The 27815-nt window shown below is 34.3% G+C and overlaps 1 protein-coding gene and 1 long non-coding RNA gene across 5 annotated transcripts in view; one reads left to right on the forward strand and one right to left on the reverse strand.

Annotated features, from left to right (window-relative positions):
* The window catches only part of LOC120772772, a 497265-nt gene that overhangs the window by 336590 nt on the left and 132860 nt on the right, over window positions 1-27815 (forward strand). The gene's annotated exons all lie outside the window — the stretch shown is intronic.
* Window positions 1-27815, reverse strand: part of LOC120772778 — a 354753-nt gene that overhangs the window by 246262 nt on the left and 80676 nt on the right. For both annotated transcript variants that reach the window (XR_005705093.1, XR_005705092.1), the window contains exon 2: window positions 3171-3331. This is a non-coding gene — a long non-coding RNA (uncharacterized LOC120772778). The remainder of the gene's footprint in view (window positions 1-3170; window positions 3332-27815) is intronic.

The raw sequence follows: 27815 nt of genomic DNA on the forward strand, positions 1-27815 counted from the left end.
AAACATTTATAATTAATCTTAATTTTAATTATCAAATTTTTAATTTAATTATAAATTAAATGTTAATTTGAATTTTTGATTTAATATCTTTTACTTTACTATTTTTATATACACACTTATATTTCGTTACAATATTTTCTCTAAACATTTTAAATTATTATTTTTTCCCTTAAATATCATTTTTAAAATTTTAACTGCATATTTGATTTTAAATTAAAATCTAAAAATAATTTTTAGAAATATTTTGTATGCTTTTATAAGTTTTAATTTTTAATTTTAATTTTCAACTTAATTTTTAATTCTAACTTTTAATTAATTAAATAATTTTAAAATTAAATTAAATTCAATTTTAATTTCAATTTCATCTTTAATCTTAATTCTAATTTCAAATGTAATTAAATTTGAGTTTTGATTGAAATTAAAATTAAATTTAATTTAGAGCTTTTAATTTTTGATCTTAATTTTTAATAAAAATTCTTACATTTAATTTTAGTTATAACCATTATTTTAACTTTGATTTAATCATAATCTTTAGTTTTTGTTCATTTTATTTTAATTAATAAATTTTAGAAAAATGTTTAATTGAATTTTAATTTTTAAATTAAATTAATTTTTTTTATTAATTTTACTTCATATAATTTTTAATCATATAATTTTTAATGTATCTCTTTTAGTGTAAGAATTTTACACACACATGGCTTTGAATTTTAATCTCAATTTTAATTATGACTGTAATTTTAACTTAATTATAATTAATAAATTTTAAATTTATTTTCGAAATAGATATTAATTTTTATTTTTGCTTGATATTATTTTTAACATTTTTATTTTACTTTAATATTCTTACATAAACACGTATATTTTATCTCATTAGTTGCTCTAAAAATTATCAATTACTAATTTTTTTTACAAACTTTTTTGTTTTTATATTGTTTATTAATGAAAATTTTAATCACATATTTGATTTTAAATTAAGTTTTAAAACTACTTTTTTACTATATTTAATTTCTTTATATTTAGTTTCTTTCAAGTATTTTTTAAAATAATTTTTTTTATTATTTTAGCAGTGCATATTATACATATTCATATTTTTGACCATGGTTTAATCTAAAAACATATGTTCCTAGCAGTTCAGCTCCATTCATGAAGTGCGCACATGGCGTATGAGCAACATTTTACCTCGTTTGTATTTAATACATATATTTATAGTGTTTGTTTTATTTTTGTCGTTTTCCTTTAGACGCTTGACAGACTTCAATATTATATGTAGGAAAACTATTTTTAATTGCATTTATTTAATTTTATTTAAAAAATATATATCTTTTATTTCATTATTTTTTTTTTTCTTTGAAATTTTTTTTGTTTTTAATTCTACATTTTTATCTAATTTGTACAGTCATAATTAATAACTTAATTTCCACTTATATTATTTGAACTAATTTTTCAATTTAGGAAAACCATTTTTAATTTTATAAATTTTTCTTTACATTTTTTTTTTATTTTAATATTTCCACCAAAAACACTATAAAATGGTAACATCCTTCTAATATTATATTATTCACAGCATAATTCACTTTATTGGCGTAGACACCGCATACGCGATTATAGCATAATTCACTATAAATCCTTATTTACGCCTGCTGATTTACCTAAGCTTCCCAGTGCGAAACTAGTACTACTAGGCGTATGAGTAACTTTGATTTTAGTACAATTTTAAAAAGAAATATTTTCCTGCTTTGAGGGCTGCTTTTTCCTTGCATTGCTTAAGATAATTCCATATCATATCAAATGAAGTAAGATTAATTGATAATTTTCTTTAATTGAATAATTATTATATTTTGTTTTCTTTATCAATATTTTTGGTAATAATTTTTTTTTTAGCAAAACGTTGAACGGAAGCATAAATATTGTTCATTTTATACTTAAATTATTTTTAAAATAATTTATATATTTTTTATTTTAATTATTTTGTTTTTTGGTTTTATAATTTTATTTTTTGTTAATTTTTTTTATAATTTTAATTTTTACTAAATTTTTCAACATTTTTCTTTAAAAACACATATTAAAGATTTCAGCTTCACTTTATTTTGCAAACAAATCTACGTATTTCTGTTTGCTTATCACATGAAATAAACGAGCACGCGCCCCATTGCCGAAACGGTGCCACCGGGCGTATAAGTAACTGCTGGTAAATCCATTTGCACTTTTTTCCCTTTTATGTCGCTTGCGCTGAGCAATTCAATGCCGTCTGTCGGCAAAACTAATGGGCGTGGCAGCAAACAACAACAATTCATGCGCGCGAACAAACACACCTTCAAATATACACATACACACAAACACACAAAATGACAGCGCGCGCGAAAAAGTATGTAATAAAAAATGTGTGTCGCAGCGAATGGGAATGGGGAAAAAACGGAAAACTCTTAACAAAAGAAATTCGAAATAAAAAACATGTGAGGCAAAAAGCCTTGAGAAAATAAACAAAAATCACTGCCATGCTAAGCAGGACGAATAACAATTGTTGTAATGCTAAACAACAACAACAAATTTGTATTTCAATATGCTACACATTTTGCCTCCACGATTTAAGATTGAAACAAAACGCAAAACAACAAGAACTACAATTCAAGTCGACTATCCCATGCACGCTGCCTTTAGCAAGGAGACAGCCAACGAAATGAGGTCGAGGTCGAGGCGCATTTGTTACACGGTGCGCCTGCTAAACACAGCTGTTACACAAAGGCGCCTGCAACTAAGCCAGGCCAACACACACACACACATACACATACACTCGTATAAAAATAAGTAAAAGTGTGCATAAATATGCTGCATTATTGCTAACTGTTACATTTAGATGTATGTGTGTGTGTGTGTTTGTATGAGTTAGCGCGCTGGTCGATAACGCCTCAATGACCACACACATGTCCGCACAGATACACATAACTGTCTCACTATACATATGAGCAGCACACTTGTGCAAACAGTTCAGACGGAGGCAGGAAGGTGTATGTTTTTCTGTTTAAAAATAGCTTGCGATGTGGCCGCTGACACTTTGCCAACTAAACACACTATAAATACAACTGCAAACATTGCCAGCGACATGTGTTAAGAGTAACAGTGGTGGAGCAGTTACTAAAATAGCTATTTAAAGTGTTTAGAAAAGCACTTACCCAACACTGTTGACCGCCCTTTTTAGGGTTCATAATCCGATCGTTGCTTGGTCACTACTTTTGCCTCTTATTTACAGTCTTTTATGCCGATATAAACGTCAATTTATGAGCAGCATTATAATTGTGTCGATATTCACTTTAAGGTCCGCTGGCTGGCATATCTGTGAAGAGAAGATAGTAAAAAGGAAAGTTTATTTTTAGTTTGTCGTAGTTTGAATGCTGGTAAGTAGGTTGATTTTTGTTATAAAGAAAAAAACGAAAGGGAGAGAGATATTAGTTCAGTATTATATGGAAAGCAAAGGACAATTTGAGATGAGTGAACTATGAATATTGTGCTTGAGACTACATTTAACTCAAACAATCCATGGTATACATAATTTTTAAAAAATTAATAAAAAAAAATATATTTCTAGACATAAGCATATGTTGAGAATTTAAGAAAATAATTTAATGAAATAATAAGTTGGAAATTTCTATTATTTTTGAATTCTCAATATATGCTTAGGTTAAGAAATATATTTTTAAATTTGGAAATTGCTATTATTTTTGTATCTTTTTATTGTTCTTATATACTGTATTTTTTATTTATATTTTTTTGAACTTTCATCGCAAACAAAATAGCACATAAGCTACACAATCTTTTAAGTTTAATCAAACTGGACACTTTGTGTTTAATTTTTTTGCAATCAGTTCAGTATTAAAGAAGTTTACCCCGGACAAAACTTGACACTTAATTTTTAGAACACATTTTTGATTAATTTATTATTATTATAATAGTTTTTCTTGAAGAAATAAAATATTTGCTCTTCACGCTTTATTATTCGAGCCTAAATTTAGAAAAAAATCTATGAATAAAGGCTTTTCGCTTAAAATATAGGAATACGAGAGAGTACCAGTGGGCGTATGAGTAACTTGGGTCTTATGCTTTAACGGTTATATTTACTTCTTAGCCTCAAATTCTTTCTCTTTGCTTTCCAAATAAGACATATCGTTAGATATAGTACTTAGAAATTTCATTTGCACTAATTAGTTCCCTTGTGTTCCAGAACCAACGTCAGTTTAATCAAAAAGCCTTTGAAGCTACCCATAATGAAACTCAATGAGAGATCTATGCCATTCACTGCCTATATGTCCATTCAACAAAGACTCTCTGCTGATGAGCTCAACTAAAGACGCACGCTTGCTATATTGTTGTTGTTGTAACAATATGACACAGTTTACATAAAAAAGCCGACGAAATTCGATAATGCAGGTCGTTTTTGTTTAGCATTCGAGTGGTTACAGATAGCGTCAGCGACAGAGATAGAGCTGGAGTTCATTATAGAAGTGGAAAGATGGGGAAAAAAAAATAAATGTTAGGTGTCGAAAAAGTCTTTTCGTATTTTTGACATCAATTGTATCTGATCAGTTCGTGTAGCACAACAAAGGGTCGCTCGCTTCCGTTCTGGAAATTTCGAAGTGAAATATGCATCTAGCTCTGGCCGACCTATCGTTGAAAAAGTCGATGAAATTATTGAAAATATTAAACAGGGCCTTCGCGTAAGCAGCCATGACAACGCTAAGTAACTCAACATTCATTATCAAACGGTTTTGAATCATTTAAAAAAGGCTGGCTACAAACGCAAGCTCGATGTTTGGGTACCACATAAATTGTCTGTGAAAAATGTAATGGACCGAATTAACATCTGCGATTCTTTGTTGAAGTGAAATGAAATCGTACCACTTCTGAAGCAAATGGTAACCGGAGACGAAAAGTGGCTCAAATACGGCAATAATGTGCGAAAAAGGTCATGGCCTAAGCGTGGTGAAGCTCAATAAATGGTCACAAAGCCAGGATTGACGCCTCGAAAGCTTATCGTGAGTGTTTGGTGGAATTGGAAAAGAATCATCATCATGAACTGCTGCAGCCTGGTCAAAAGATTGATTTTATATTTTACTGTAAATAAGTGATGAGATTGAAGCAAGCATTCGAAAAAAACTGATCAACAGAAAGGGCTTCGTCTTCCATCAGGACAACGCTAGACCACACACATCTTTGATGATTCGGCAAAAACTAGGAGAGCTTACTAACTTTTGATGCATCCACCATATAGCCCTGACCTTGCACCATCGGACTAACATTTGTCTCGATCAATGCAGAACTTCCATAATGGAGTAAAGTTGGGTTCAAGAGAAGCCTGTGAAACTCACTTGTCGCAGTTTTTCGCCGAGAAACCAGAAAAGTTTTACACTGATGGAATAATGTCTCTAGAGAAAAAATAGTCGACCAAAATGGTATATATTTGGTTCATTATAGTTCATTATAAATATAAAAATATGGGTTGAGGTTTGATTAGAAATACGAAGAGACTTTTTCGACTATTCAATAGAAATAGAGAAGTGGAGATAAAGATGGAATTGAAAATAAATAGTAACATATTTCAAAAAAAAAAGTTTAGAATACAAAGAGGGCTAAAATTGATTAAAAATTTTAAGAAAAAAGTGGAAATATTTGCAAAAACTAAAAGTAAATTAAATGAAAAATAAAATTAGAAAAATATGAACATGTCTTTTAAGTTATCTTCTTTTTATGTGGCTTTAAATACTATATATTTCCATCGCTTCTTTTAAACCAATACTTTCATTTCACTCCACTACAAAATTTAAATTTTTGGGCTGAAGCCTACACTTATCTTCCACTGCAACCAAAAACAGTCAGCATGTGCACACTCAAAACTCTTTAATCATCCATGGATATTGAATTGTACAAACTCACAAATAAGTACTCTAACTGTCAACTATCACACGCACTCACACACGCGTTATAGCAGCAATTCTTCAACACACGCACCAAGCGATCGTTTCGAGCCCTCTGCAGCACTAGCCAGTCAGACAATCTCCTTGTCAATTTGTCGAACACAAATAAACATATGCACAGCGAAACTGAAAAAAATGTCGCTAAGACAAATAAAAATAAAAAAGTGAGCAAGAAAAGTACACACGAAACAACAAATGTGTCCTTCCCTTCTTCTGCTGTGAGCGTGCTCGAGCCGCCTTTTATTGTAAGTCGCGTGGAAAACTCGTTATTGTATATTCTTTCTGCACACGTGTGCATATATCTATCTATATAGAATATTTATATATAGTTGGGACCCACTCTGCAGCCGCTTAGCACCGTTCAAGCACCAAGTGATTGTCATGCAATGTGTCATTTATTGAAATTTCGATATACCCCATACACGCGCAAGTTCCAATATCTTCGCCACTTAACTCAGATATGCATGCATATACATATTTAGTTGTTGTTGTGTGTGCGCTCTTCATGTTTTTTCGTCGGTACGTAATTTTGCGACAATTTTGGCAGTGTAGTACCGAAGCGAGTATGAGGCTCAGTTGGTATTGTTTCATTTGTTCGTGCTCCCTTTGCTTGGCATTCTCTGGCTTTTTTCGTCGGTTTGTTATTTCGAGGCTGCCAGCGAAAGTACAAAAGTAATAACTGTAAGTGATCCTTCACATATCTGGCTGATTTCCGTTAGTAAGGGTCTTATTTGTATGTATGTTTTTTAATAAAAACGGTTAGACTCAAAGAGAGGCCAGTAGGAAATTTCTCCACTCTTTAAAGAAAAGCAAGATAAAGATAACGATAAAGATAAAGATTAAAGATTACAGCTAACAGATTAAAGACTAAATATTAAAGATTAAAGAGTAAAGACTAAGGGTTAAAGAATTGCGATTTAAGATTAAATAGTAGAGATTAATGATTGAACATTAAAGATTAAAGATTGAAGATTTAAGATTTAAGAGTAAAGATTAAAGATAAAGAGTAAAGATTAAAGAGTAAAGATTAAAGATAAAGATAAAGATAAAGATAAAGATAAAGATAAAGATAAAGATAAAGATAAAGATAAAGATAAAGATAAAGATAAAGATAAAGATAAAGATAAAGATAAAGATAAAGATAAAGATAAAGATAAAGATAAAGATAAAGATAAAGATAAAGATAAAGATAAAGATAAAGATAAAGATAAAGATAAAGATAAAGATAAAGATAAAGATAAAGATAAAGTTAAAGATAAAGATAAAGATAAAGATAAAGATAAAGATAAAGATAAAGATAAAGATAAAGATAAAGATAAAGATAAAGATAAAGATAAAGATAAAGATAAAGATAAAGATAAAGATAAAGATAAAGATAAAGATAAAGATAAAGATAAAGATAAAGATAAAGATAAAGATAAAGATAAAGATAAAGATGAAGATGAAGATAAAGATAAAGATAAAGATAAAGATAAAGATAAAGATAAAGATAAAGATAAAAATAAAAATAAAGACAAAGATAAAGATAAAGCTAAAGTTAAGATAGAGATAAAGATAAAGGGGGTTAGTTCTTTGAAAGCAGGAAAAAGTATGATGCCTGCTGAAAACATAGCCGTTTTGAAGTGAATTCAGCTTTCCGAAAAAAAAGAGAAAGACAAACACATAGAAAAAATAAATACCTTGATGTACTCGAAGGCTCTTAAATGTTATATAAAAAAGTTCTAACAGCAAAAAAATTATAAGAACGCTCTCCTACTTATCAAACAAGTAATAACTCAACACAAACTGAAATATGCCATAGACGCAATAAATCTATTTTTTCTACACAAACATATTCAGACCACATATAATACAAACATATAGATATATGTACATACATATGTCTTCGCCGATGCATGCTCAACTTGTCAATTTCCTTAAGTAAATTTTCGCACTCTTCGGGAGCGCTGCTTGTGACAAGCGGAAGAGAACTGAGAGCTATTACATTTTTCCTCAAAGCACCTGCAGGCAGTTAGGGAATAACAAAAAAACAAAAGAAAATACCGATACATTTACCAATCCAGAACTATAGAGAATATCTAAACATAACAGCTCACGCAACGTAATGCCCTGCTAACCCCAAGGGTATCTATATGGGTATATGGCATCATTTCACTTCTAATGAAATTCGATTTGCTGCAATGCGGAATTAGAAATGCTCAGACTCCCGCAACCCATTCGCCAACACATACATTTTCTCGATTTCCTTTGAACGCTAATGCATGCGAGTGGTAAGCAATAACAAAGGCACGCAGAATATAATCATAAAAAACAACAATAACAAAAGTTAAAGCTTGCGAAGTGAGTATTTGCGACACATCAACGTCACTTAGCTGAGATAATACGCTGGCTGATGCCCCAGATAACTATTGTTGTGTATTGCACGCTGATGGTTCTTGTGTTTTTTGGATTATTTTTACATACGGATAAGCATAAATGCAAGTAAACTTTGTTTGCGTTGCGTTGAGTGCTGTACTTGGTATTGTTGGAGTGCAAGTAAGTTAGCGCTTAAGTATGCTCAATTGATTTCTTTGGATTAGACTACATAATATATAAGTCGAGCAGTTAACTGTTGTAGAAGAGCAAGCAAAAACACACACTCCCGTTGCAGTGCAGCTGCAGACTTAGACAAGTGGGTTAAACTTACTATCGGGGTTAAATACAAATATTGCTAGAGGAAGAATATACTTAAAGGATGAAACTATACAAAATGTGTAGTTTGAGACTGGTTAAAATTTCGTTGGAAATTAATTAGAGTTTGGTAACGCACTGGTCCAAAACTAGTTACGGATTTAGCCTACTTATACATTAGTTGAAATTACGTTAGAAATCATATACAGTTCAGTAACGATCTGGTCCAAAACTAGTTATGGATTTAGCCTATTTAAACATTAGTTAAAATTTCGTTAGAAATCATATACAGTTTAGTAACGAACTGGTCCTAAACTAGTTACAATGTAACTGGTCGAAAACTAGTTCAGCCTACTTTTAGTTTGTTATGTGTACTTTAGAAAGGCTCTTAAAACGAGTTGTGTTCACTTTTGAAACTAGTTTCGGACTAGTTACATACTACTTTGCTTTGAGTCAAATTGAAATGCACAAGACATACACCGTAATCATTCACTTTACCTAAAATGCAGTAAATGGTTAAACTAATGGTCGCTTTTTTAACAATTTTTGCATATTAAGTAATATACATACAAATGTATATAATATACATATGTACATATGTAGTATGTATGTATGTATGTATATACATATGTACATGTATGCACCATCCACAATACACTTCTTGAAATCTGCCCCGCTATCGGTGGCTGTACCAAATTTTTTCTCCATTTCACCACACCACATGCCAAAGCTTGCAAAACTAGCAAACTACTACAACAACAACAACTTCCAAACGATTTATCTAAGTTTTGAGCCGCATTGTTGCTTTTATTTATTGCTTTTGTTATGCCAGTTTTTCTCTCCCCCACTGTTACTACATGAGTTAATCGCCTTTATTGAATATTGCATTTTCAGCAAGTAAATTTACGGTTGAATGTGTTTGTATGTGTGTGTGCGCATGCATATTTCATAATGTGTTACTTTAGTAACTCTTTAATCCGTGCTTTAACAGTTTTATATAGACTAATGCAAGGGTCAAGCAAGCTAATGCACTCAGTCACCCATAGTTAGAGGGTGAGCTTAATACATATTCTATACGTATACGTACATAATACACATAGACATATAGACCTGTGCATAATATATAGTTAGCCTGTGGAACCACTTAAAATACCACAGTTTCTCAGAACTGATACAAAGTAGTTCAGCTGTGTAGATTGCAGCTAAGTACACTGGCAAAGCTATTTTTACAACAAATATTGTCTGTATATATGAATGTACATATGTAATCATATGTGCATGAACATGCACGAGCATATTTAATAAAGCATACCTGCAATATTGAATGAATTGATGGTGGAAAGCGGCCATTCTTCTAGCTGGCAAGTAAATGACTGCGCTGAGAATGATCATTTAGGACATATTTCCCATATTATATGTGGCTATATAGTATATACTGCATCTACATATGTACATGAAAATGTATTTGCATATATATTTTATTACTTATAGAATTATTTATTAATTTAAAAGCCGCAGTAGTTCATGTGCTTCATAAATATACATCAAAAGGACTAAGCAATTGGTTATATATCTTCTTAAGACTTCAAATATATTTCAATTTTATTTAATATGGCTTTTAAAGTTTATTAAGGACGTACTGCAAGAAATATTTGAACTTGTGGAACAGCTATTTCGTTCCAAGCAACATATGTACTAGGGGTCTGGAAGCCAGTATATATGCAGCCACTATCTCAACTGACTCTCTGCTTATAAGGACATTCTCTGACACAATGCGATATGAGATTCTTGCTTCATTTGCCGCTGGCTACCGACGTATTTATTGAAGTTCTTTAGGTCATTTTCTGCCTTTGTTAGCCATCTCAGCAGCTTCCATGACATCAAAGACTGCTTCCACGAAAATACTTTCGTATTCCGCCAGCTTGAAGGGTTGCCTGAGATATAGCTCCACGCAATAGATCCCGGCGCCCACTCCATCAGAAATTTTTAAACCGTCCATGTATATGTTAAGAGTTCCGCTGGTGGATCGGACCATCCGCCCTCTCTTAACGCGATGCGAAACTGTATCTCCCAGATGAATCATTAGGGTATTTGCTACATTCTATCCACCGACCCGATCCGAGTGGTTCCTAGTGCTCCCGTTATGCAGAGAGCAGCGAACCGTTGTGTTCGTTCCAACGGTTTCCTGTGTGGTATTTTACTGGAAGCGGTCGACCACACCAAAGCATCGTGAAGTATGTTTGGCTTGTCTACTGCTGGGTAACATCAATGCTTAAGGACAGGTGATAGGCCTCATGTTGACCCTAACATCTTCTTAAATGCATAGAGAGCACCATTGACCTTGATCACGCTCACCTCCATATTGAGTCTCCGCATCAGTTCGCTTTTTACCTCTAGTATAAGTAGTTACTACATAGTCTCTGTATAAGCTATCAATTTGGCTGCTCTTTCTTCAATTTTTCTCAGAATCTCATTTACGCGCCAGTCTCTTTTTCTTTTTGCAATGTGGCGCCAATTGAAGATTCCAAGCAAAGGCAGGTCTTCCTCCACTTGGTCTTTCCGATGGAGTGGAGGTCTTCCTCTTCCTCCCGGTGGGTACTGCGACGAATACTTTCAGAGCTGGAGTTTTTTCGTTCATTCGAACGACATGACTTAGGCGGCGTAGTCACTGTCTCTTAATTCGCTGAACTATATCAATGTCGTCGTATATCTCATACAGCTCATCGTTCCATCGAATGCAGTATTCGCCGTGGCCAATATGAAAAATACCATAACTCTTCCGGAGAATCTTTCTCTCGAAAACTCGCAACTCATCAGTTGTTGTCATCGTCCAAGCCTCTGCACCATGTAGCAGGACGGGAATAAGGAGTGACGTATGAATGAGTTTGGTTTTTGTTCGTCGAGAGAGGACTGTACTTCTCAATTGCCTACTTAGTCCGAAGTAACAGCTGTTTTTCAAGATTATTCTTTGTTGAATTTCGAGGCTGACCGTATTCTACAAAGAAGCTGATGTATGCTCCTTATCAGTTCTTCGCCGCCGTAGTTGAATAGCTCATTATATATTTCTATTTAAGTAATACAAGCATTTTTTCATTCTGGTCTTCTCTGAATAAGTTGAGTAAGTATGAGTAAGCATATCAGTGTCGTCTTCCTACTTTCTCACCAATTTGTCAATTAGGGCGTTCTTTAATATTGTCGTTATGCCGCTAACTCACTTTTACGCAATTTGTTCATGAAAATCCCAACAAACTGCTAATAATCAAATATTCATTACATTAAGTAGGCAATTGATGGCAATCTTCAGAATATAAAAACGGCAATTTAGCAATAAATAAAAAGATATGTATATATATCTGACAAGAACGCTGTTTGAATAGTACCTCGACTACATAATTGTGTAGGGTGCTTCAATTGCAATGAAAATTGGATTTAATATGATTATGGAGCATTCGAAACTTCGCAACATTCTCCTTTTCTCTATACTTTCGCATACCAAATTGGCAACTATACAGCTGATAATTGAGGTTATGGTCAAATGAATTTATGCTCAAATTGAAATTAAAATCAAGCTTTTGAGGGTCTACTTTTGCAAGTTTCAAAGGTTGCCACTGTATATCTCACTAGAGATGCTCTCAAACTTCGCACAAATCAAAATTTGCTTCAAACGCAATTGAGACTATGCCGCATAATCACGGCAGATCAGACTCTCCATATCTTTACTGCCTTAATATGCCACGGCAGTTATTCTTTTATCTTAAGAGAGCATATGTTGCATCTGCGCTACCAATTTACACACCCTTTATATGTCATACAAACACAACTTTGTCTTTCTTATGACCAAATCATCAAGCTGTTATTATTATTGTCACTTCAACAAGCTCAAGCGCCGATTAGCCTAATCATTGACCGGAAGTAGCGGCGCATAAATTAGGTAACTGTAACGGTAATACGCCATTGATGGCCAATATGTAAGCGCTTTAAGCGCCTAAAGGCCGACGCAATAACAATTTAGCAGCGACAAAGCGGTCGGTCGACAGCAATGGGTCAATTGATGGGGCATAAAAGTAAGCAAAACCGTTACTGACCATTACGACGACGAAACAACGAAGAGTGAGTGTGCAGCTTATATTATGAGGGAAGAAAGGCTGTATGCTTTACTGCCAAATTTAGTGTGTGCTGCTTTTGAGCTGGGGCACGATTAATAAGCTACGAAGCACGAGAATTACGGACACGATGTATAAGAATATGAGTATAAAGTCCGCTTTAACGGCACTGCAAGTGGCGGCCATCAAAAAATTAAACGGTTTTTGGCCGCAATCAAAATTACATCGGATGTATACGTGAGTTGCATGAGAAATTGATTAAGTTGACTAGAAAAAGGGCAAAAAAAAGATTGAAAAGAAAGATTGAAGAAAGCGGCTTCTTTCATTACAAGCCCACCGAGAAGATATCAGAGTTTAGCAAAGCATTAGAATTAACAAAAATTTGCTATGAAAAAATAATCTATGAACATTTGTGCGTAAAATTTGTCTGCCACTGACATGCAGAGCGCACCGAGGCGCAGCCAGCGCGTCGGGTTGCGCTAAAAAGCGCATAAACGGACAAAGTTTTTCAACGTCTATGATGCTTGGTCTGTCAAATGCCAAAAGCCAAAGCATTGCGGCACGATGAGCTCATCACCGCTTTAGCGCCATTATTTACAAGCAGTCATGCAACACTTTGTGGCATGACCGCAAGCGGACTGTGAACGCAATTTAAATACGAAATTCGTTTAGACTTTGCGCCAAGCAATGCAAAGGCGAGCCGGCGAATGCCAAGCTGCTGCGGAATACTCGACACTAACACTGAAGTGTGAGTGTGTGTGTGTGTGTGTGTGTGTGTGTGTCGGCGATGACAGAGTTAGTTACATGGAAATGGTGGTAGAAAGCAAAAGTGGAGACAGCATAAGTTGCCGCAAATAGTAGCAAAAAGCATAAAAAAGGAAAAAAAGCAGCAAAGAAGCCGCCGAGGCTCTACAGCAGAAACTCAGAAAAGCTTGCGAACGTAGCTCTTGCTCTTCCGAAAGTATGCAAGAAAAGTGTAGAAATAAGTGAAAAGACAGCATTTCACGCTTAGTGATTACAAGAATTTCGCAAAGAAAAATTTTCGTCCGACTTTAACGCTTGACTGCAAGTCACCACACTGGAGAGGCCTCCAGGCACAATGCTGAGTAAACACAGACTAAGGCAGTTGCTTAGCCACTTTTTTCACATCAATGAAAAGTAAAAAAAAAAATTAATGAAGTACATGTTTACGCAACAACAACAAAAAATAAAATTGCAACAAACAAAAAAATTGCAACAACAACTTAAGCAACTAAAAGCGCGCTTACTAAGCGCATGGTAAAAGGGCAATGACAAACTGCCGCTGCATATAAATTAAGCGCTGACCGTTAGCTGCGAAAATTGTTTTACTTTAACGGTACTTTTGCTGCGCCACTATTTCCCTTGCACGTAGCACTTTTCGCTTTTCGCGTTTCCCGTTGTCACTCTCAGCGCATTTGCCGTTTGCCATTTTCATTTCGCTGCACGCTGTCGTGTTGAGTCGTGCCCATAAGCAGCGCAAAGATTGCCGTTAGCCTGTCCAAACTTTGGTATGCCTAAGTTCGCACATTATTACTTTTTTTTGCCCCATAATATCCCTTTTCACACACTTTTTCATTTACTATTTCATTTAGTCTTTTCTTTCCCTTTTCTCTTTTCCCTATCGCTCACCACTTCGCAAATAACTTTTGACTTCTTTGTCCTGCGCACTTTGTTTGAAACGCTTTCATTTACTTGCCGCACTATTGCCACTATGTTAGTGTTATAACTGTTATTGACAAGCTGTCAGCTGACCCACAAATACTGGCAAATACAACTCGCCCCCTTGTCAGTCACTTGTCACTTGTCATATTCTTGCGCAAACAACTTAATCCTTTGACACATATGTATGTTGAATTGACTTGATTTATCCTTTGTGCTGATTCTCTGGATTTACTGCTCATAAGAGCTCTATTATTGCTCTTAAGCTGCAAGTATGTATTTCTGTCGCTTCTGAATCGCTTTAGAAACATATTTTCTTTGAAAGTTCTTAACTTTAAATTGAAAGGAATTTGACAATGATTTTCGTAGTCAATGATGAGGCTCGAAATTTTTAGGATATATCGAAAAATACTGGTGTTTGTTTTTATATTTGAGAGATTTAGTAAAAAATATACTTTTTTCCAGAACTAGGTCTAGGATTTCCGGAAAAAATATATTTTTTCGATAACTAGTTCTGCAAATGGAATAAATTTTTAGGTTAAAACGTCTCATACCAATAAAATCTCTGGAAAGCACCAATTTCTTCAAACTAATTCCATACTACACTGAGAGAACAATGAGAAAATAACGGTAAAGCTATTAAAACAGCTGTTACTTAATTACTTGTGAATTATTTTTGCTCGCAGTACTGCTTGGTGCACATTTTCTTTATTTTAAAATTTTTGGAATATTATTATTTGTAATAAAATATCACAACTAACTATTAAACATCGTAAATATAGAAGTTGGCAACCCTATTAACTAACTCACTCACCGAAATATTACTTTTCTTCTCAACTTCACTAAGAATTTAACATAAATTGCCATAGTTTTATATCAAAATTGTATTTTTAAAACGTGGCAACCCCGTGAAAAAATAGAAGTATTTTAAATTGCCCTAAAAGATATACTATATGCTATACATTTCCATATTATTCACTCTGGTATAAGAGATATTCTGTCGGGTTATATTTTTTTAACAGGTGGCAACACTTAATTATTAATTTTTTTTGTAATATTATTTAATACCTAAATATGTTTTTTTTTATCTAATATTAGAAATTTTTAGTCAGACGATATTTTGACATAATAAATATATATTTTAATACATGTGGCAACTCTACGGTAACATGTACCAAAAAAAATTTTTTTTAATTTTTTAAATGTTTTATTCTTATCCTCAAGACTCGTTAAATATTATATACAAATTTTAATCTAGGTGGCAACTCTATTCGAAAATATGTACAAAAATAGTTTTTTTTCTAATTTACAACAACTTATTAAGTTTTCTATTTTTTATTTTCGATACTCGCTGAATTTTTTATTAATCTTACGGGTATCCAGATCCAGATCCGGATTTGGATGTTTTATTTCTATACAATTCATGCCATGGATATATTAATATAATTTCTAATTTTTTGTATATAAAATATTTAGAAAATTTTAAATTTGGTCAAACTGGAAACCAAAATCTATTTTAAGCCTCACAAAATCCGAAAATAGTTTTCTTAAGCACTCTCCTCATTTTCCCGACTAACACGTTTCAAATCGGTGTAATTTTCACTGCCATTAAGCGCACAATAAAATATTAAAAAACCGCTTTTAGACCCACAAGCCAGCTGTGACCCTTTTTTCAACTTTCTTCGAGACTAGAAATATTGCAAAAACAAGAACAAAAGCAGCTTTATTTAAAAAGTAGCGCATTGAGTTTCGATTGCTGTAACTCATTTTGCATTCAGCGAGCGAAAGCTGTAAATGGGAAATCCGATTCGTGAACCCGACATTAGTGACTTTGCCCACACCAACGCACACACACACACTTACAAGCACTTTCTCATTCGAAGCTACACAGACAGCTTGGAAAATAATATGGAACCGCCTTCGTTCCGCGCGCGTGGTCAACACGGTACCCGGTTATTTCTGCTGCTACTTTGTTAGCGGAAATTGCTTGTCCTGAAGGATGAACGAGCACACAGGAAATCAATGTAAATAGGAATCGACGTGCTTGACTCGCAAGTGATTACATTTAGATGGGAGTGGCGATGAGTGGCGTTTGTCTAAAGTATTATTTACCAGGAGTGCGGGGCGTGTGCCGCCATTTGTGGTTGTTCGTGTAAACTTACAAATACTTACACGCACACACATTCATATACATATGTACATATATTCATACCCAAACAATAGCCATTGTTGCACACAGCGAGTGTAGGTGTGAGGATATCATGGGCGGGTACTGGTTGCCGACCGCAAATTTGATTTCGACGTCATCAAACCCATCACCTGTTTGTTACTTTGGCGTTGTTGTAAAGCCACATTTAAGCGGCTTGTTGGTTTGCCAAATCGCTGCTGATATTTCCAGCGCGGGCGGTGTTTATGAAGGCAAGAGCGAAGCTGTCTGAATTTGTATGATTTAAGTTTAGTTAAATTTTGGCAAGCAAATACAGAAAACTCTGCCAGAGTTGCCAACTTTTTAAAAGCTGTTAAAAGAAAATCATTTTGACGAACAAAATGCGTTATTTTTTTAAATTATAAGCAATACATGGCAAACATCGAAATAACAGTTTTTTTCAAAATGGTGTTGCCACCTGTTTTAAACAAAAAATGCAAAATGCTATAATTTTCATTGTACTGACTTCTATATATAAAAACATATGTTAAGATCATTCAAAACAGGTGGCATAGATTTTTCGTCTTTCTTTTTCATTTAGACAGCCGTATTATGTAGCAGAGTTGCCACCTATTATGAGCAAAATGTTTAAATTTTGAATAATTATCTTCATAATTAGTGGTGGTTTACCTGTTCTTAAAAATAGATAAATAATATTTTGTACAGAGTTGCCACATATCCAAAATTTTAAAAATTAAAAAAAACAGTATTTTTAATTACCTTCAATATACACATAATATGTTGAAGCACATATTCTTTACACTAAGAATATATATGTATATTTTAGTAGCGAGTTGCCAACTATTTGAAGTTTTAGGAAAAAAACCAATATTGAAAAAATATATTTTGATAAGAGTAGCAGCAATATTTTTTTGGAATACATAGTCTCATTATATTGTATAATATGTTTCAAGAGAGTTTCACTTTTTCTTAAAAATATATGTATAAACATATTTTGTTACAGAGTCGCCACATATTTAAAATTCCGAATGCAATCGTTGACAAAAACTGATATTTAATTTATATCAGCTGCAATATACGATCCAATAATTTTTTTGTCGATAAATTTGTATTCTAAAAAATATATAAATTTTAAGAAAGAGTTGCCAACTATTTGTAATTTCACAAAAATACAAATATTTAAAAATAACATACTTTGTTTAGAGCAGCTTCAATATAACTATTAACCGTAACTATTTTTTACTTCTTGATAGGGTTGCCACATAATTTCAAATTTAAAATAATTTTTGAGATTTTAGATTTTTATTTTTTTGATTTTTTAACTTCAACATAACTATTAATTGAATTTATTTATACATATTTTTTGATAGAGTTGCCACATAACTTCATATATAAAGTAGTTTTTAAGGTTAAAAGGCGTGTTAAATAAAGACAGGCTGAAATTTTATAGATATTAATACAAAACTGAATTAACAATAAATTATCTTAAGAGTTGCCACCTAAAGCAAGCTAATACCGATGTGAGCCATACTAACATTTGTGGATACTAAAGTTCTAAATATGAATTTTCTCACAAGGAAAAAATGCTTCTAAACTGCAAAAAAAAATATTTTAATTTCAAACAGAGCTTTTGCTGTAAAAAATGTGGAAATTTATAGCAAAATAAGATTTTAGATTTTTTTTACCTTTTTTTTAATTTTAAATTACTTTTCGTACTGCCAATGAAAACTATTTGTTTGTTATTTTTCTTTAATTATTATTATTATTTTTTTTGTTTGGAAATAAGAAATCTGTAATTCTGTATTACGAAATTCAAATATGAGTCAATTTCGACATAAGGGAAAATCAAAGAAAAAAGGAAAAACAATAACAACAATATTTGTCAACATCCGAAAGAAATTTTTAATTTGGTCAGAAACCAGTATTAAAGCAAATTACTTATAAAAAATTGATTTCTATATAATTTTAATCTCAAAAGTCGCTCAAAATTTCTTCCAAAAGATTTTCATATAAAACATCTAATAAAATTTATGTATCAGTTACCAGCAAAAACACAAATTTAGTAATATTTATTATTCCATTCATTATTGCAAAATTAATTAAGAACAACAACAACAATACATTTGATGGACAATGACCCAGTTCAGCAGTAGCTAACACTAACAAAGCCAATTACTGAATATTTTCTGTAAAGTAATCATGTAAACTACGAAAAGCAAACAGTAGCTACAACAACAACAATAACGCAAATAGTAATTATAAAACATAATACGCAATAATAATATGAATCACCAACGCGCGCTATCAATTACACCAGACTATGTGATTAGAGAGAGAAAACGACCATGGCGTATACGTAACATCCGAAAATGCTAGGCAGGGAGGCAGGCAGTAAAGTAGGCAGGCAGCCGACCAACGGTGCTGAAAAATAAGAGCAAACTTCTCGCAGGCGTTGTTGCGTGATTACATTTACAACAACAAGTGATGTACAAAAACAACAACGAAGCAATCGAAATATATATTTTTCGTTTAACAAAGGGACGTGGCGGGGCAGTGGACACTGTGTGGCAGTAATTAAGACCACATCACTCAAGCATAAATATTTAATTAGGAAATGTGAAATAGACCAAAAAAAAAGCAGCGAAATTGAAACTGCTGTAGCTAGCGGCGCTGAAACGTGTGAAAAGCAACTTCATTCATTTGCTGCGCAAATTTGGTCTGAAATGCTACAACAAAAGCAACAATACTGTGTCACAAATGACGACGCATTGAGTGCTTTGTTGGAGGCAAATTGTCACGGCAGCGGCAACATCAAGAATTAAATGAAGCGCAGCAAATGGCAAGTTGCCGAAGAAAAAGAAGAAGAAGAAGCAGATCGAGGCAATGTAGTTGATGGAGAAAAAGTAGTAGAAGAAGTAAAAGAAGCAGCAGTGAAAGCAGCAGGAAAAGTTGTTAAGTGTGAAATCTTTTATGGCAAGTGCAAATCAATTTGCACTTCTTCCGAAATTTTACGAATTGCGTGCAGTCGGCAGACACCTGCGTGAGGCAGGGCGGTGCGGCTGAGCGGCAATAAGACACAACTGCGCGCTAAATGTTAATTTACACGATTTTCTTCGCACACACACAAAACCTAACAACAAAAAGTACGAAAATACAAACACTTGTGTGGTGAAAAAAGAAGAGAAAGCAAAGAAATTAAAGTTTCCCAATTTTTTGATTGCCGTTCTCACTTTCTTTCAAACTCTTCACTTAAAAAATCTTCGGTTTCTTACACACTGTCGTTTTTAAAGTATTCATTTTGGTGATTTTAATACACTTTTTTTCTTTCTCTTTTGTTTGGTATTTCACCTGTGCCTCCAGCTTGTTTTTAAGACACTAAAAGTTATTGAAGAAACTTCAACGCCGACATTTTGCATTTAAATCACTTCAGCCTCACTCTCCAGTGCTTTCAAAAACTTGTTCCTTATCAGTCACTTTCGCTGGCAATTAGTTTCAATTTTATTTGACATTGAATGCTTGTACAGAGACTTGTATTTTTGCGGCTCAGCGTCTGAAGATTAGCAAAGGTTAGTAAAATAGCACGGCTATAGCTTAAATTATTCGAAAAATTGTGGTTACACTAACGAAGGGTTAGATAATAAGGAAGGAAGGAAAGGATTCATGGCAGCCGAATATCGAGGAGAGTGCAAAAAAGGCATCCAGGTCTTATGCTATAAGAGCCATTGGCAAAAGGTGGTCCTCTGACTCTACGAAATCATTATCAAGCTCATTATGTTCTATGAAGTCTTCACATAGCTGGTAGAGGGGTCTAGAAAAGACCACACTTGCAAAGAGACTCGAGAGCGTTCATTAGCGTGCGAGCGGAGCTAGTGTGGTGCACAAAGGTCCACTCCAACCAACTGCTCATATATTGGCCACCGCGTTATGGTTGGGGAGAAGCCGTAGGATGAGAGAGGCAGTAGGCTTCTGTACGGATAGGTCAAAGCTTGGAAATGGAAGAGTTGGCGGAAGAGTTGATGGAGGGGTTCACTGTCAGGAGCTCTCTATGAACTCCATCTTCAGATTTAGTGGCTATTGCAGTGTTTTCCAAGCCAAGGTTGCAGCCATTAAGGTAACTGTAGATTTACTACTCCTTAGTGCAGCCACCTTCTGAAAAGTAACCATCCCTCAAATAGAACGGCGGCGTTACTAGCCTTGAAGTCATTAACAGTGCGCTCAATGTTGACCAAAGAAGGCCTGACCTCGCTGTCAATAGCACCGAGTCTCTTTGAGATAAGTCTGGTATGGGTGCCAGGCCACACGGCAATCGCATGAAATTGCAAAGCTGATGAGCTAGCAAGAAAAGACATCCTAGAACCGCTGTCAGTAGAATGGGAGCGGGTCGGAGCTCCCGTATACTCTTGTGTTTTACTACTCAATAGCAGGGCGTTGCGGGAGTTCAGCCACTATCCGCATATGCGCTGTCCCAAAAGCCTTTGGACCAAGATCGAAGGCAAGACATCTATAGATGTCTTTGTCTTCAGTAAGACTAGCCTTCCCTTAGTTTTGGGGCTTTTAACTGGCCATTGCCTTATTGGCGTTCATGCTGTAAGGTTGGAAATCTTACAAGACGCCATCTGCAAAAGCTGTATGGAAGAAGATGAGGTGGAAAGAACTCAACACTTCCTTCTTGACTGTCCCACATTTAGGATGTCAAAACTTAAACACTTGCGAGCGCATACCTTCAGATATCTCACCGAACTGACGGGTGTGGAAATTGAACGTCTGTACAAATTGCTAATTTATAAGTTCGAACAGTTCTTCATTTCTATGGCTGCACAAAGAACCCTCTAGATCAGTCATCTAGTAAGGAAAGAAGAGAAATCTTCGACCTCCAATATCAAAATTACACCTTTTTTTCCTTATAAAGATGCTTCATCACGCTTCTCTATAAATTCTTAAGGCACAACAAGATGTTAACGGGATATGCTACTAATTCTACTACTCCTAAATATTGACTAATTTCAATCTTCTTTGTTTTATTTGACAAAAGTGAACTTGGAAGGTGGTGGCAAGTAAAAAAAAGAAATTTATTGATTTTAGTTGAACCAATTTACCATTTTCGGTCTTTTTTTATATATATACCCTGCGCAGATCGGATTTATAGTTATAAAGTAAAGGATCGGATTCAAGTTCTGGTGAGCAAACTTTTTTTTTTTTATTTCTAAAGGGTATAATAGCTTCGGTACAACTAAAGTTAACGATTTTTCTTGTTTTTCTTTCCTCTTTTATGGTCTCCTTCGTTAATATACTTTACAACTAAATTGTGTCCGCTTCCGATTGCCATTGCAGAGAAAAATTGTTCAATTCGAGCATCTGGCGTGGCCACAACGGAAGCACTTGGCCTATTAAGTGAACAAATAGCTTGTGAGAGCTTTATAATATATAAACTTAACTTATGAAGAAAAGAGCAATATTCAGCATTACGACTTGAAAAGAATTGTAAGCAACAATTTAAAAAGTAATGTTATTTTTTGCTATTAGCAATTTTGAATTCAGTTACAAACATTTCGAAACATTCCTACACCAGTACAAAAGAGAGGGAGTGAAGAATATAAAGAGAGGGAAAGGTGTAAAAAGAGAAAGATATAATATTTAATAGAAAGAGAGAAAGGGAGAGGGAGAGGGAGAGGTAGGGAATGAGACACAGAAAAATTGAAGGAGAAGAAAACATAAACGGAAAAAATACAGAGAGAGAGAATAACAAATAGAGAGAAATTGAAGGAGAGAAAAATATTTAATAGAAAGAGAGTGATATATGTATAAAGAGACAGAGAAAATTTGAAGGAGAAGAAAACATAAACGGAAAAAATACAAAGAGAGAGAGAGAGACAGAGAAAGGAAGTGTGAGAGAGAAACAGAAAAGAGAGAGAGGAATTGAAATTTTTATTTTTATTATGTCAAATTTTTACAAATAAGTATATTCCAAAAATCATAACAGTGCCTAGCACTTGGGTATCCAAATACTCGACTAGCTTATTGATCTAACATTTCCTATTTCTGCTTCGCATAGCTAAATTACAGCTATTTTATTATTTTAACCAATTTTGTCTTTCTTGTATGCTATAAGGTCCTAGAAAAAATTTCCGAGTATTCAACCGGCTGATGTCATCACTATGAATCATGGCGTAGAAAGCCTTGCAGCATATAATATAGTGCACGTGGTCAAAGCAGCAAAGTGGAAGCTGCCCTCAGACACAGAAAATCTGGCTATTTGGATGACTGCACTCTGCAATTCTCGCACACTTTGATTTCATTCTAAAATACATTGATTACCAGGTACTCCTAGAACTGGTTACGGTGTCGCTGATCATGTACCTTCCAGTAAGTCATCGGAAGACACGCTAAAGAAGAGGGCGGATGGATCAAAACTTTCGAGCAGGGTTTATGGAGTTTATATTGGCATCTGACCACTGCAGCATCTTCCAAGGCATCTCCCACGGAACTGGCTGCCATTATAGTAGCAGTAAATCTACTGCTCTGACATGCAGTCTCCTTCAGAATAGTAACTAACCAATCCGACGGTGGGGTAGCTATATTAGCATTGAGTTCGCTGACTGTGCGCTCAAGACTAGAGAAGAGATGTCTAGACTTCTTTAGCAACGAACTATTTTATGTTTAGACTTGTTTGAGTGTCTGGCCACAGCGGTATTGCAGGAAACTATAAATCTGATAAGCTTGCTAGAACAGAACATGTCTGTACTTCAGTCTCAATAACTGCGGTAGGGGAACGTGTAGGAGCTCCGTTGGTTTCATGTGTTTTATTACTGGACTGTTGGGCATCAGACGAGCTCAACAAGCGTTAGTCAACCACCAGCAGCCGATGCCAGCTGCATAAGCTGTTGGAATGAAGATGAGATAGAATTATTTCAACACTTCCTCATCAAACGTTCAAGGCAAAAACAGTTCGGATCGCAGACATCCAAGTTAATTTAATAAAATATTTAAGAAGATTTGAAGTTCGGGAGTTGGCTTCACGACGGACTGAACATAACAGTCTAAATGTGATCACGTGATCATAAATACCCTCCACATAAATACATATGTGCAGACAAATTTACTTCTTGTCATGATTTTTTATCTAATATCTTTTCAAGATCTTTTGGAAAATTTTAAATTCGCAAAAAATATTTTTTTTTTCTACCCATCTAATCTTCGCTGCTGCGACTAGAAGATCTAAAAATTAGTAGCTAAGCATTTCCAGCTTTGCTTTTAGTCAAACAAGCAATTTTGATGCAAATTTTCCATTTCACTTTTCTTTCTGCGCCGTTTCTTTGCCTTGTCAGTGAAAATGCTAAAAATCTGCGCAAAAATTTTTATTATTCAAAAGTTCGTATTGTGGAAATGCTTTTACATTTTTTGAGAAACTGCTGCGTGGAAAATGTCGCTAATTTAAGAACACCAAAAACTTGGTTAGCTATAATAAAAGTTGAAAACTCGTTAAGAAAAGTAGAAGCTGTTCGTGCGAAATTTTAAGCATAGTTGAGAGCGTATGGTTTCGTTAGAGCAAAACTATTTTCCTACTTTCGCACCCAGGAGTTGGTTAGAAAATATGTTGAGTGCAGTGAGAGAATGCAAGAAATTTATGTAAAGGCAAAAGTGGAAATCTTGCTTCGACGAGTTGAGATGTAGTTATTAGGAATTTTAGAAGTAAAAATAAAAAGAAAACATGTAAGGAAGGGCTAAGTGCGGGTGTCACCGAACATTTTATACTCTCGCATGATAAAGTGATAATCGAGATTTCATTATCCGTCATTTACATATTTTTTTTTTATTTTGATGTAAAATTAATTAGATTAGTAGTTCCTGAGATATGGTTTGTGGTCCAATTTTAAAAAAGGCCTGGGTGCAGCTTCCTTCTGCCAATTCTTCCGTAAAATTTAGTGTTTGTGACGTTTTTTGTTAGTCGGTTAACGCACTTTTAGTGATTTTCAACATAACCTTTGTATGGGAGGTGGGCGTGGTTATTACCCTAATTCTTCCATTTTCGAACTGTATATGGAAATGCCTGAAAGAAATGACTCTATAGAGTTTGGTTGACAGAGCTATAGTAGTTTCCGAGATATGTACAAAAAACTTAGTAGGGGGCGGGGCCACGCCCACTTTTCCAAAAAAAATTACGTCCAAATATGCCCCTCCCTAATGTGTTCCTTTGTGCCAAATTTCACTTTAATATCTTTATGGCTTAGTTATGACACTTTATAGGTTTTCGGTTTCCGCCATTTTGTGGGCGTGGAAGTTGGCCGATTTTGCCCATCTTCGAACTTAACCTTCTTATGGAGCCAAAGATTACGTGTACCAAGTTTCATCATGATAACTCAATTTTTACTCAAGTTACAGCTTGCACGGACGGACGGACGGACAGACAGACAACCGGATTTCGACTCTACTCGTCACCCTGATCACTTTGGTATATATAACCCTATATCTGACTCTTTTAGTTCTAGGACTTGCAAACAACCGTTATGTGAACAAAACTATAATACTCTCCTTAGCAACTTTGTTGCGAGAGTATAATTAAAAGTTGAAGAAAAAACGGTATTACATGTTGCTAAAATCATATTTGGACATTACACTACAGTGCTTGCCCCGCCTCTAGAAAGCTGCAAATGGAATTAACCGCTCTAGACTCGTGACTCACCGAATGCTACATTGGCATACCGAAAATTCCATAAAAAACTGTATATACTCAGGCATGGAATATTTCCACAAGTGCCCTTATGTGTTCAATACAAGCACCAAATATCAGGGCTTACAATTGATAAGCGGGGTATATGCAAAAACCACATCGAGAGAACCTAGTTTAAATTCAGTTTGCGCAACTATTCTGGCTTTTAAGTTACGATCCCGACTCACCTACTTGTATAAGGCAATACTTAGACCGATCTGGCCGTCTGAAATTCAAATCTATGACAGTTCAACAAATTTTAAAGTTGTACAATCCTCTCAAAACAAACTTCTTCGCACTATAGTGGGAGCACCTCCAAAATCGAGACCCTAAAATGTCAACTATAAAAGAAACTATAGAAAAATTTAGCTGTCGTTACCTCTCTTGATTGGAGAACTGCTGAATAATAGTACAAAACTAGGCGATTATGATATATCTACCTATATATCATCTATTAAATCTGCCAAATCAATTTCACAAAGGAAAAACTCGGGCTGCTTGGCACTTATTTAACATGGGCCTAGTTTCTTGTGCGAATTGCCGGTTCTGCGACTTGGAGTCTGGAAAACCAGAGCAACTGCAATCGACAAATAGGGATCACATCGCCTCAATAGCACTTAGCAGTATATTGGAATTTATCAAATTGCTGGGGCTAGTTGAGGCGTAGTGACTTAGGAGAGGGCACAATAGACCCTAGGTCGTGGTGCAATCCTCACTTACTTATCTAATCTAATCTAAGCCTTAAAAGAGACATGTTTGACCTTCACTGAACTCCAAGAAAAATATGCTGATTTCAAGCGCAGTTACCCAATTTGTAGAAGAATCCCAAACAATGGCATCAAAACAATGAAAACAAATTATTAATATTTTCGTGTTTAAGTATCTCTGTAGCAAAGAAATGCTTACAACTGCAACCTTATATGTTGAACAGTGTTCTGAACCTGCCACGTTGTTTGTAACATTCTAAAGGAACGTCGGAGGCCGTTTAAGTTGTATAAATACTCGTAAATGATCAGTGTGACAAGCTGAGTCGATATAGTTATATCCTTCTGTATATATGAACTAATGCCTCAGTTTTTGGGATATCGATTTGGAACTTTGTAAACGTTCTTTTGTCACCACGAAGCTGATATCGAATAACTGTATCATATGGCTGCCATACAAACGGACCGATCCAAATTAAGCCCTTGTATGAAAAACTTTTTTATTTGACGTGATATCTTCACGTCATTTGGCATAAACTACTATCCATTGCATCGCTATAATATGCAAAGAAATTTTTCAGATCCGACAGTTATAACATATAGCTGTCATACAAACTGGCCGGTCAAAATTAAGTGCTTGTATGAAAAACTCACACACAGGCGGTTATCCAAAGCATAGCTAAAAAATTTGAAAAAATTGTACAGATCGGTTCACTATAGCATATAGCGGTAATACAAACTAAACGATCGAATTCAAGTGCTTGTATGAAAAACTTTTTTATTTGACGAGATATGTCCATAGAACTTGGCATAGGCTATTATCCGAGACAAAGATACAACCTCGGAAGAAATTGCTCAAATCGAATTATTATAGCATATAGCCGTCATACAAGCCGAACGATCGGAATCAAGTACTTGTATGGAAAACTTTTTCAATTAATGAGATATCTTCAAAAAATTTGGCATGGATTATGAACTAAGGCAATTGTGCAATCTCCGAAGAATTGGTTCAGATCGGATCACTATAGCATATAGCTGTCATACAAACCGAACAATTAAAATCAGAATAAATAAAGATTAGTTTATACAAATTTTCTGCTATAAAGAAGTCATATGTAAAAGATATTATAGCATCGGTGCAACCGAAATTAATGTATTTTGTTGTTGTTTTTGTTTTTTTTTTTTTTTCTCTCAACAATTCATTGCTCTGAGTTGCAGTGTGCTCCCAGCCTTATTGTTTAAGCAAATGATATTTCGTAAAGTCAACAAAAATCTGCTTTTTCTTACATTTACAACAATATATTTTTAACAACCACAAAATAGTTATGTTCCAAAAATTCTTATAAATTTTCTTACTCAAATAAAATGTATTCTTTGAGACTAACAGCAGGTATTTTCCGGAAAGCTGTTAATATAAGTCAAGCCGAGGTTTACTTTCCGCACAGTCGTGGATAAATCATAAGCTTCATAATAACGTAAGTGCTTAACTGAACATCTCAAATCTATCCACAATGGCTTTCGTCACATCTTTCTAGTTCTTTCTATCTTACCTCTAACTCTCCGATTGCTAACGCATGCCACCACCGGCCAACCAAACAATTTAATTAATACAATAACCTGACAAAAATGTCTCAGCGATACATACATATATGTATACATGTTTTCATATGATATAGTATATATTAGATATATTTGTATGTGTATGACTATTCTAGCAACTATCGCTGCATTGAAAAATAACCTCAAATTTTTACCTTTCAACATCCGCTAAAAGTGCCATCATTTTTGCATATTTCCAGCGTTTGCAACCTTTTTCGC

This window comes from Bactrocera tryoni, chromosome 3 (genome assembly GCF_016617805.1).
Source record: "Bactrocera tryoni isolate S06 chromosome 3, CSIRO_BtryS06_freeze2, whole genome shotgun sequence".
In the NCBI taxonomy this organism is placed as follows: Eukaryota; Metazoa; Arthropoda; class Insecta; order Diptera; family Tephritidae; genus Bactrocera; species Bactrocera tryoni.